The 10,858-nt window shown below is 36.8% G+C and overlaps 1 long non-coding RNA gene across 1 annotated transcript; it reads left to right on the top strand.

Annotated features, from left to right (window-relative positions):
- Positions 1-3,941: 3,941 nt before the first annotated feature.
- On the top strand, positions 3,942-8,555 carry LOC140268883 (uncharacterized). The gene is made up of 5 exons (XR_011907569.1): positions 3,942-4,105; positions 5,639-5,668; positions 5,884-5,958; positions 6,068-6,105; positions 8,318-8,555. It is a non-coding gene; the product is annotated as an uncharacterized lncRNA (long non-coding RNA).
- The last annotated feature ends 2,303 nt before the right edge of the window (positions 8,556-10,858 follow it).

The following is a 10,858-nucleotide window of genomic DNA, read 5'->3' as shown; positions in this document are numbered from 1 at the left end:
GACCATTGACTCTATCCCATGATCCCTGGAATGATACACAGCGGCCTTGCATGAGAAGCGGCAGCGCAACACTATTCTCCAGCCCTCTGCCTTCTCATAAATGAGGAAATATAACAGTATGTTGAAACACAGCAAGACATCACAGGTGAGCAACATCCATCCATTTTCTATACCAGCTTAAACCGGTTAAGAGTCACAGGGGGCTTGAGCCTGTCCCAGCTGCCACAGCCTGTCAGGTAAACCCTGTACAGGTCGCCTGTCTGTCGCAGGGCTGTAGCGACACATGACAGTGAAATATAATTATGCAGAGAAAGCAGGAGTTGATGTTGAACGTACACATCTTAATGTAAGCTGCATCAATGTGTAGATGATCAGAAATTAGACTGGAAAACTCAGTCATGGCATCATTTTTTCCGTGAAAGGTTTTGCGCCGTGAGCCTCTAATTTTAGTCTTTTAATGTTGAAAGACAAGTTTCGATGGCAGTATCTCAAAATATCAAAGATCAGAATACATGTCTGTGAAACAGAAGTGAGTAGACTACTGAACTGACAATGTTGGCTGTAATCATTAAAACATTCAAACTGTTGGACCAGAAATTTATACGCTTATAGACAGTTATACCACAAATATTTTACTTTAGACAACATTATCAATCTGTTCGCATATCGGCAGATGCTGTATCATCATGCTGCTCTGCAATCTGTAAAGACCTGTTAGTGTATGTATGCACATGTGTTACACAGCTTCAATTCCAAGAAATTCTGCCGGCGGATAAATATTTGAATGTTGGCTCTATATTGCGCGATCATTTCTGAATATGAAAGTTTTCCTCAGAGGATCCCCTGACAGTTTCCACAGTCACGTGAATTCCCACAGTTCCATGGTATACTGGTCCAGAACATATTGTTTAGACAGTAGCACACAAGAACCACAACGGAATTTCTTTTCCCATTAAACTCTAATACTGGAACAGCTGGAGTGTAAATTATTGAGAGAAAACAACTTGGCAGAATCTCCCCATAAAGCCTTCTGCTCTCAATTACCATGACAACCACATTATGCTTTTAATCAACTTCAGATACCGTGGTGAGCATACATGTAGCTATTTATACATGCATTGTATAATATATAGTCTTATAAATAATATCTGTATTAATTTTTTTTTTTAAAAATCAATTCTAAATATGAATGATACTGTATATTTATATTGTAAATTGCAGATTCCTACATGGTGTCACTTTTGTATAAGATTGTTATTGTTAATTGTCTGCGTGTTGCTCTGGGCCCTTCTGTAAAATTGACTATTTTACAGTTACCAAAATGTAAATCTACACTGTCGTGGTTGCTAACTATTCATTAGTTGTTAACACAATGCCTAAAAAACAAAACAAAAAAAAAAAAAAAACAATAAAAGAACATCCCTCTGGTACCTGCTCCCAAATACTGCTCTCAGCAGCCATGTAATTATTGTTATTATGATATCTGCCACACACGCATTAGATTATATAATAAACGGTGGATGAGCCACCCTTTTTTATTTATGAACTTCATAAAGAACAGTTAAGGCCAACAAAATTCCAACATGTCAAGTAGACATTATAAAGCTTGATAAAATACAAGTAGATGGGACATTTGAAACATTTATGGACTATCACTAATTGTTTGAAAGAAAATCAATCCCCAGTGTCGTCACGAATCCCCGGCCGGGATGACTGTTTGTCTATGGTTTGTGTGTGAGTGTTTGTTGGGTTTTCGTGCTGTCTGGTGGTTTGTGTCATTTTCCTGGCTGTGCTTGAGGGGTCGTGCCTGTATCGGACTACTCACACCTGGCTGAGGTCATCACCTCATCTGCAGTATTTAAGGAGCAGCCACACATCCAGTCTTTGCCGGATCGTTGTTGTATAGTGTATGCTACAGCCTTCCAGCCAGAAATTCTACTTTGCAACCTGTAGCTGCCTGCCTGAGCCAATCTCTTGCCGTCTTTTTTTTGTCCGCTTAACGCTGTTAAGAGACAAGAAATCTTTCTTAACAATCCATTTTTTACTGGAGTAATGTTTCACCTTGAGCGATCAAACGAGAAAATTTTTTGCAATCACATTTATGGGTATGAAAACGCAAGGAAAAGTGGGGCTGTGTATTCGTGAGCTTACTTTACAGTTTTCACATCCCCTGCATCGTCAGAAATATATTCATGCAGCTTCAACTCAAGTTCAGGCCTTTGAAAATATGTATTCTGTCAAGTGACTCCATTTCAGGCTCAGCTCAGTGTGGGAAACGATGAGCACAAATCGGATTAATCCAATGAGGCGCAAATAAATGCCGCAGAGGACCAGTATCAACTGATATTTAGTCCAAGTGATGACAACAGCAGCAAAATATTAGAATACCATGTTCACCTCACTGCAGCAAGATTATACGTAAAGGTGGTTTAATATGACCTGACACATCAGATGCTTTTATTGATGGAACGTCATGTGGCGCTGTGCACGGATAAACCTTTGGAGACACTCTGACTTGTGTGTAGACTGACAGACTGTAAAACCACAGCTGAATCAAGCTGTGAAGGGAAGGACTAAACCAACTTCCAAACATAAGTAGCTTGTTTTTCTCAGTTGCCATCTTAAATCTAGCGCTGGACAAACATTTCTGCGTTAGGATTAAGAAAAAATTGTGAGTGATATTTTGGTTTTTAAGAATACTAAAAGCAGGGGAGCTTAGTTATGTTACTAGAATGTTGGGTACTGCATTCTTTCACTCTTTTACCCGCTTCCTGGAACACGTGCCAGTTTTCTACAACTACAAAGTCTTTCACAGAGGCCCATTTGTTTGCTCCACTAATCATGTATATTGCTTAAGACAGCTTCCCACTTTGACCATTTTAAAGTTTTCCCATTTTTATCTTTACAAACTGGCATCATAAACAATCTTTTTATAGATCAGTAAAACTTAACAATGTAGAAAACATTCTGGAATGAGGCATGATCAGTTTCGTAAACTTGTCTCACCACTGAGCGGAAAGTAGATGACGGGTGACAGAGAGGTGCAGCAGTACAGTCATACAGAAAGGAATGGGAAGAGCTCAAGAAAAAGTCACATTTCATAATGCCAAAAGATTGTTTCATGTTAAACATCTAACTTTTAAAGCACACAGACAGCAAGATGCCGACCACTGTGAGCTTCAATAGTACGAGATCACAGATAAGAGGAATGAAAAAACACAACATGTTCTTCTGTTGTAGACATTTGAAACTTCCATCTTGATCAAACACGTTCTGGCGAATAAAATGTTGAAGAGCAAGTTGAAGATATGTGGTTCACATTCCATCTGAAAGTCCTATCAAGTGTGAGGATGTGAAGCACAAGAAAGCATGTAAACATTTTGTTGCTGACGGATGGCTGTTGGACTCCTCTGTGGGGTAAAAAACTCTAAATTTTCCTCCATGTTGTAGATGAATCTAGATTCTAAGTATTTTTTGTCATAGTTATGTGTTTAGAATATGTTTGATGACACATTGAAGAGACAATTAGGGAAATTAAACATTTTGGCAAGAAGTCTAATTCAGAGGAGAGATCTGTGTCTCTCTTGTTTTTTTTGGTGGCCTTGTGAATGTGAACATTATTGTTAGAAACTAGCATTCATACTTTATATTTATTATTGCATTTACAGGGACTCCTAAAATAATTCTTCTTTAAATAGCATTAGTGACTTAAATCCAGTAAAACAGACTATTAGTGTCAAATGATCTGAATTTACCTACAAAGTTTACAACTCAAGCTTACCATTTTCTTATTTCTCTGTCTCTAAGTTGTTTCTTTATTTTTCTTCCAGGACCAAATGAAAAGATGGTGGAGCCTTCTGACTGCTCAAGTGGGCAAGCTTGGTTATTCTGTGACATGAATTAGAATAAGGACAATACTCGTAGAGAATGACTGAAAGGATAAACATCCTGAACTGACCATAACATCAAAACTAAGCTGCTGTAAGAATCAAAGTCATGGCAACAAAACAGCAAAATGTAGTGGTCACTGGACAATATGTGGAGCGTTGGACAACAGGTGTCTTCCTAAACGCTTGGAAACAGGAAAACAGGACAAATACATCTGGTAAGCTGACATTATGTTATAAATGATCAGCTGTAAATTACATTTACTTAAAGTATTTTCAGAAAACTGTATGTTATAAATATGTTTTTTGGTTTAGTATTTTTTTTTTGCGTAGTAATTTTATTTACAGATGGATCCTGGGTAACTTAATTAGGCAGATCATTGGTTTGCTATTGCAATGGGTTCTCATGGCTATGCACATAAATAGTGTAAATGACATGCAAACTTCCAGCAAAGCTTTGTGACCACACGCCAAATGTCTTAGTGTGCAATAACGACGCCTCTACATGAGACCAGGCTGCCTAATGAATTAGACGTATCACGTGATAGTTTAAAGGGGTGTTGACTTTAATGGACGAGACGTTTGAGTTCAAGCTAAGCTATCCAGGCAAAACTGAGAAAATCTGCTGAAATGGTGAGAAAAGTTTGATCTTTTTGGTCAAATGTAAATGTTAGCAGCTATTTCACTAAAAGGGTAAGGGTAACTTACCCTTTCACTACAATTTCAATAAGAAAGTAAAAGTAGGTAGGGGTGTTCCGTGTTGGCTTTAGGCCTTCAACGCCATCAGCCTTTTAAAAATTATAGTCTACATAGATGGAAGCAGATAGGAACAGGTGTAGCAAATATCTATTACATAGGAACATGGAAGTGAACAAAGTAGATTAGTTACAAAAAGTTAAAGTTACATTGATATTTTATTCTGGTAAATATGACTTGTGTCTTTTGATGGTATATTAAAACAGGACTAGCAGGCCTGTTCTCTCGAAGCATAGCGACGCATTCGGTGACATGTTTGGAATGAAAAAAAAACAAGTTTGATTCCAAATATGCCACAATCACATTCTTCAAAGTTACATTTTAGGAGAAATAAAAAAAATTAAAGAAAAAAATGTCCTTATTTTCCTTTACTGTAAAAGGTTAGTAACAAGTTGTAACAAGATACAACCATTCTTATACCAACTGGTTACCACTTACGACCCTTCAGGCACTGTCCAGTTTCACACGCTTCACACTTTTTTTTCCTTGATAATTTTTAATCTAAGTTGTTTGTTTTTTTTCAATTTTGTCGGTGCCACACTTTCAGTTTCATTGTGGATGCTCCGCCTCTAAAGCAGACATTTTACTGTCTATAATGCTCTTTTTCCCTCCACAAATGTTTATTTTTTATCATTATTAATAGTACTATTCATATCATTACTTAATAACTTATTAATTAATTAATTCTGCGGGTCATTACAATTTCCAAGAGTGGGATTAAGTCTCCTCTCAAATTCTATAAAAATGTTTTTCTTTTAAATTAAAGTGGTAAGATTTTTTCCTTTTTTTCAAAAAGGATCCTTTAACATTTAATGCATACAGAACAGTCTTTACATAGAGTACAATGCATGTAAAAATCCCCATGAAATATTTAGTGAGACATCAGTTCATATGGCCCACAACTGACAGACACATGCTGTGTGTTTGTACAAATGAAATTATGCAGAAATGATGTAAAATAATGTAAAATACAATTTTCTGCTGTCTTCTATCAGGCGCAAGGAGAAGAGGGACCACGTAAACCAGTGGGTGACATTACACTCGTGCTTGATATCATACTGTAGGCCTTTGGGTTTGCCCGTGAAATTAAAACTGTGAAACATCTGTTCACCGGGTTTTCACCTACATTTCTTTACACAGTCACATACATGTTACATTCCAATAATTTGTACAAATTGTGCTATCAAATGCTGTTTGACAGAATAGTCGATCTATCTGTTCACTATCACTCTCTTCTTAGGTTCAGTGTGAAACAAACCCAACTGGTCTGAATGGCATTGTGGTTTATGACGACGTAACCTATCCCATACTCTCTGTAAGTACGCACCAACATAAGTTCTGACCTCATGTTATCGCCCCTCTTAGCTTGAGGATTGATTCCAACGAAATCCTAATCACCCAAGTCTTTTTTTAACACTTTACAGATACCATCCGCTTATGTGGGGGAAGCGACAGCGCCCAGGTAAATCGTATATTCATCACAGAATCAATTTAAATATTCTGAACATGCAATGAGCTTTATTTACCTCAACTGGTCAGCACTTTTCAGAGAAGATACATCAGATACTTGGGTTTCAAACCAAGAGGCACTATGTGTTGCAGATCAGTGTTTGACTACATTGACAGGTATATTGTTCTGCTCCAGAAAAAATATGACCTAATTACTCACAAAGTACCAGCTGTAGGTCAAAGTACAAACAATGAATAGTATTTTTACTCTTTCAAAAATTCATTTTTAGCCTTTGCATTTAGCATTGGCACTGAATCTAAATTTTTTATATCAAAGTATGTAGAGAAAATGGCTATTATTGTCATCTTTTTGTGTGGTAAGCAGAATGAAAGCTGTTAATCTTTTGCAAAGTTAAGAAAGAGATGAGCAGTTTCTAGATTGGTGACCTTCTCAGTTCAGTTCCGTTCATCTACAATAAATAGCACCGATTCACAACGAAAGTCATGCCAGTGCACTTAACAGAGGTGAGTTAAATTCAGCACAAATCAAATAGGGTCCAACTTACTCCAATTCATTATAGTTAAATGACAGTCCAATTTAATCCAATTCGGTTGTTTGTTCCTTTAGGTCAGTTGCCCATGCCTGCAACTTTGTCTGACGTTGGGTGTGTGCGCTTTGTCTCAGCTTGAAAATTTACACTAAATGATCTTGCCTTGGAAACAAACATGCCGCACTGAATCTTCCATTCAATTTGTTCCAATGTTAGTTTGCTGTTCAGACACAGATTAGCTAATCACGTTAGCAGACCACGGCTCCGGCAGTAAACTTTGTTCTGAGGGTCAATGCATCAGAGAACTACAGAGACTGTAAAAGAGCAGTAAGTGTCTGTTTAGTGCTACTTACATATTATTGAATGTAGCATTAAATGCTACAGTAATATCCATGTAACTACTCCTTGACATTCATGCAAAGACCAAAGGTCAAAAAAGCTGGAAAAAAATGCAAAACAGTTAACCTTTGAGTGATCATTTAACTCAATTCTGAGTTTTAAGATTTGCATGTGAGATCATAAAGCATAAGACATAAAAGCTGCAAGCTAAATTGAAGCAGCAATGAGGAAAATTTGACAGATTTCCCATATCTCCTGACGTGACAAGAAACACAATTCACTTGAACATTTGTAATGTAGTTTTAACAAATAGTGAAAGTGACCTAATGAAAAATGGAAATTCAAATTCTACCAAAACCAAGATTTTGTGCTGGATAGTATTGCTTCCAACAGAGAAAAAAAAATAAAACATTGTGGCCAATGTGTTCTTTAGAAGTTGAATTATCATGAAAACTCCATCACTTGGCCAAGTTGGATAAAATGGAAACGGATTTGGCAAAGATGTCATGAAGCACATTAAGCACACAATTACACATGACTGAAGTCATAGAAGAGCTGAAAAAATTACTTAAAAACAAATAAATCTGATTATTTTAACCGCCCTCGAAAAAATGAAACAAAGATAAACATGTTTACAACATCAATTTCAGACAGTTGGTCTCATCTGTACAGAGGTGTAAAAACATTAATATAATGAAAAATCATATTTTCATTTAAAGTAAATTACTGTAGATTTATTTTTCATTGTTGTACAATAATGAGAAATGACAATAAGAAAATACTGTGGAAGTGTAAAAAGAGTTTTCTGCTAATTCTTTAGTTGTCAAACCAACAATATTATCATTTTCATCCAGTTTAACTGCTATGATTGTATATTTAGTCTCGGTGGAGCACTTTTAGAGAAAAAAAGCCTTTGTACTCTTAAATTCCCATTATCTATCTCTATCTGTTGCCCTGGCTTCTTTGTACAAAAGGGAGGCCGCTCATTCATAAGTGAGTGATTTCATATCAGAGGAATGCTGACAGCAGCTTGTTCCACCGTGCTGCCTCCCCCTTAGAAATTTCTGTTCAAGTTTGCGATACTTTGACTGCCAGATCAGAGGCACATTACATTTGGCCCTCATTCTACTGTCGTACCTTACAAACAGAACAGTGAAGCTCAAAAGTTTCCCTGGAACAGACAGTGTAAGAAGGGCTACAGTGTACCCAGAAATGAGACTTAAGCTCTTTTTTTTTTTGCTGCTATTAGTAGGCTGTTAACCTTTGATTCAGAAGTGCTAATTTGATCCAAACTGGAGGAAACAATTCATTTTTATTTCTTTTTTTTACGCACAGCCGGAGCCACAACGGGCTGTTACAGATGATGGCAGCCGTTGGTACCCTTCTGCTGCTGCTGCTGTTGCTGTTTTGAATGGACTTTTCTACAATCTGAAAGTCATCAGTGATAGACACATTTCGCTTTTTCTTTACAGTTGAGATAGATGTAATCATTTCATTATTTGATTAATTTGGTCTATGTAAATTTCAAATATGTTTCTGAATGTATCCATTCTGAATAAACTCATGTATAAGAAAGTACTTTTTGTATTTTCTTTATTATACAGATATTTTTTTCATATTATTGAAATATATTCTAAGGTAAAAGATTGAGCAGGCTGTCGAACCTCTAGACTAAAAGTAATAGATAGTTTAAAGTGGGATTTCTTGCTGGGGAAAATCACTGGCTGTCTTTTTTCGAGACAACATATCATTTGTTGTGTCCCAGGGTAATAATTACAAATCATCCAAGCCCACCTAATGATACTGATCGTGTCAAGCGAGGACAGGATCAGTATCATTAGCAGGAGAGCCTATGCTGGCAGGTGAGTCTCTGGACTGAGCTCAGAACAGCTGAAATGGACTGAATGGAAGAAAAAAAAGGCAATTTGAGCTGCTTTTTTTTTTTCTTCCATTCTGTTAAACTAATGCCTGAAGGTAGATAATCAGTGGAACTACACTGATTAAGGGGTTTTAATATTTGACCCTTTAGCATACATTGGTTTGAAAACTCCCGAAGTTTTCCCCGAATCCAATAACAGTATTAGCCACATACTGCAAAGTTATCCCAATCAGGGTCTTGTGTTTTAAATCAAGTAAATTTAAACCATTCAGCACAATATTCTATCAATTTTTTTTAAAACCTTGATTTTTGGTTTGAGAAAAACTGCGAACAGCTGCAGAAAATTCCATCTGCTTTCACCACAGGAAAACATTGTTCACTTACGAGCCTTACGAGCCGTGCTGTTGCCATTTAATTGCCTTTGCATGGTGCACAGTGTTTCATTTTCTTAGTATGGAACTAACAAGTGAGGGTTTTTTTCTCGCTAGATATTCCAATCAGCAACAATGTTAAAACCACTGAGAAGGGAAATGTATAACACTGATTATCTTGTTAATATAACACCTGTCTGAGGTGAGCTCGATATGCAGCGAGAGGACAGTCAATTCTTCAATGTGATGTGATCGAAGTTGAAATAAAATGAGGATCTGAACCACTTTGGCTGGACACAAGGATTAGCTTTTAGTGGTATTTTGCAACACACACTGGTGCACAACTGGACTGGGCTCAAGTGTTGACAGCAACTTTGTTTTTTTAACAACATCGCTTGTTTTTTCAGCAGAGCAGAAACCTGAGTTGACCCTATTCTCTGTGTTTTGTGGGATATGGATGTGTATTAGGCTTTTGATGATGCAAACATTACAATAGGAGGATGTAATGGGGCATGAGTTATTATTCATACTATCCTCTGTAACATGTATTAAGGAAATATGACTAGAATATCCTATCTGCAACTCCAAAACATTATTGTTTGATTTAAATAAAGGTCTGTAGTCAGAATACTGCCATCCATGTAACCATGAAGAACAAAGGCTGGCCTATGTCCTCTGACTTCACAGAAGAGATAATATATAACAAAATGATGAAAATCATACTGCCTGGTGTGATGGAAAGGTTTCAGAATAAGCAGCTGAAGTAAGTATATTTACACCTCAAGTGGCAGGATGTGAGTTCATTGTCTGTACAGGGAGGTAATGGATAGGATACAAAATGGTAAGAGGGAAGCCAGTAGAAGATGCTACTTTGTACTACTATCAAAAGGTTGGTCAGAAGTCCTTTGGACACCATACCTTAGCAAATCAAGGCTGTTTTGGCTGCTGAAGGGAGCAAATATTAAATCAAGCTGAATATTTTTATTTAGTAGCTTATTTGGTTTAGCTTTTTAACTTAATGTTAAGGATAGGGCAAGTGTTGGGGTGAAGGTTTACAAAACTTAGGGTTATCATTATTATCAATAATAATGATCATTGTAATCAAACAACTATGGTAACTATGGAAGCTGAGAGAGGACATTCTTTGAAAATTGTTTCACATCATCATTTTGAAATAACAAAGCTCTTTTTGTTGTTATAACAGGTTAATTACACTGTTATCTCAAGCTAAAAGGCTTGTTTTTTAAAGATATGTGGTTAGTATATTTTGTCGGCTGAATAAGTAAATTGTTTTTCCATCACAGCAAACAGAGGGGTTGCCTGAAGGGCAGCTACTGGATGAAGTGTAGCAGAGTTGGTTATCTGTGTGCATAAATGCTCTGTGCTCAAGAGCGGATATTCACTGACCTCATTGCAGGAAACAGAATTACACGTGCGTGCCTTGACTCAATGTTATAGATCCTCCCCAACTATTATGACAGTGTTAATGAGGGATGAAATTACTGTCGGTATTAACACAGGAATGACTCATTTTTGAGCCTATAGTAATCACCTGGTGATCTACAACCAAAACTTGTTTTCTTATGATATACCATGATCTTGTGGAAACAAAATGTTGATTTATCA

Source organism: Leuresthes tenuis, unplaced genomic scaffold, assembly GCF_036924035.1.
Source record: "Leuresthes tenuis unplaced genomic scaffold, fLeuTen1.0.hap1 SCAF_14, whole genome shotgun sequence".
NCBI lineage: Eukaryota > Metazoa > Chordata > Actinopteri > Atheriniformes > Atherinopsidae > Leuresthes > Leuresthes tenuis.
Note: the sequence above shows the minus strand (reverse complement) of the source record. Positions and strands in the feature narration are given on the sequence as shown.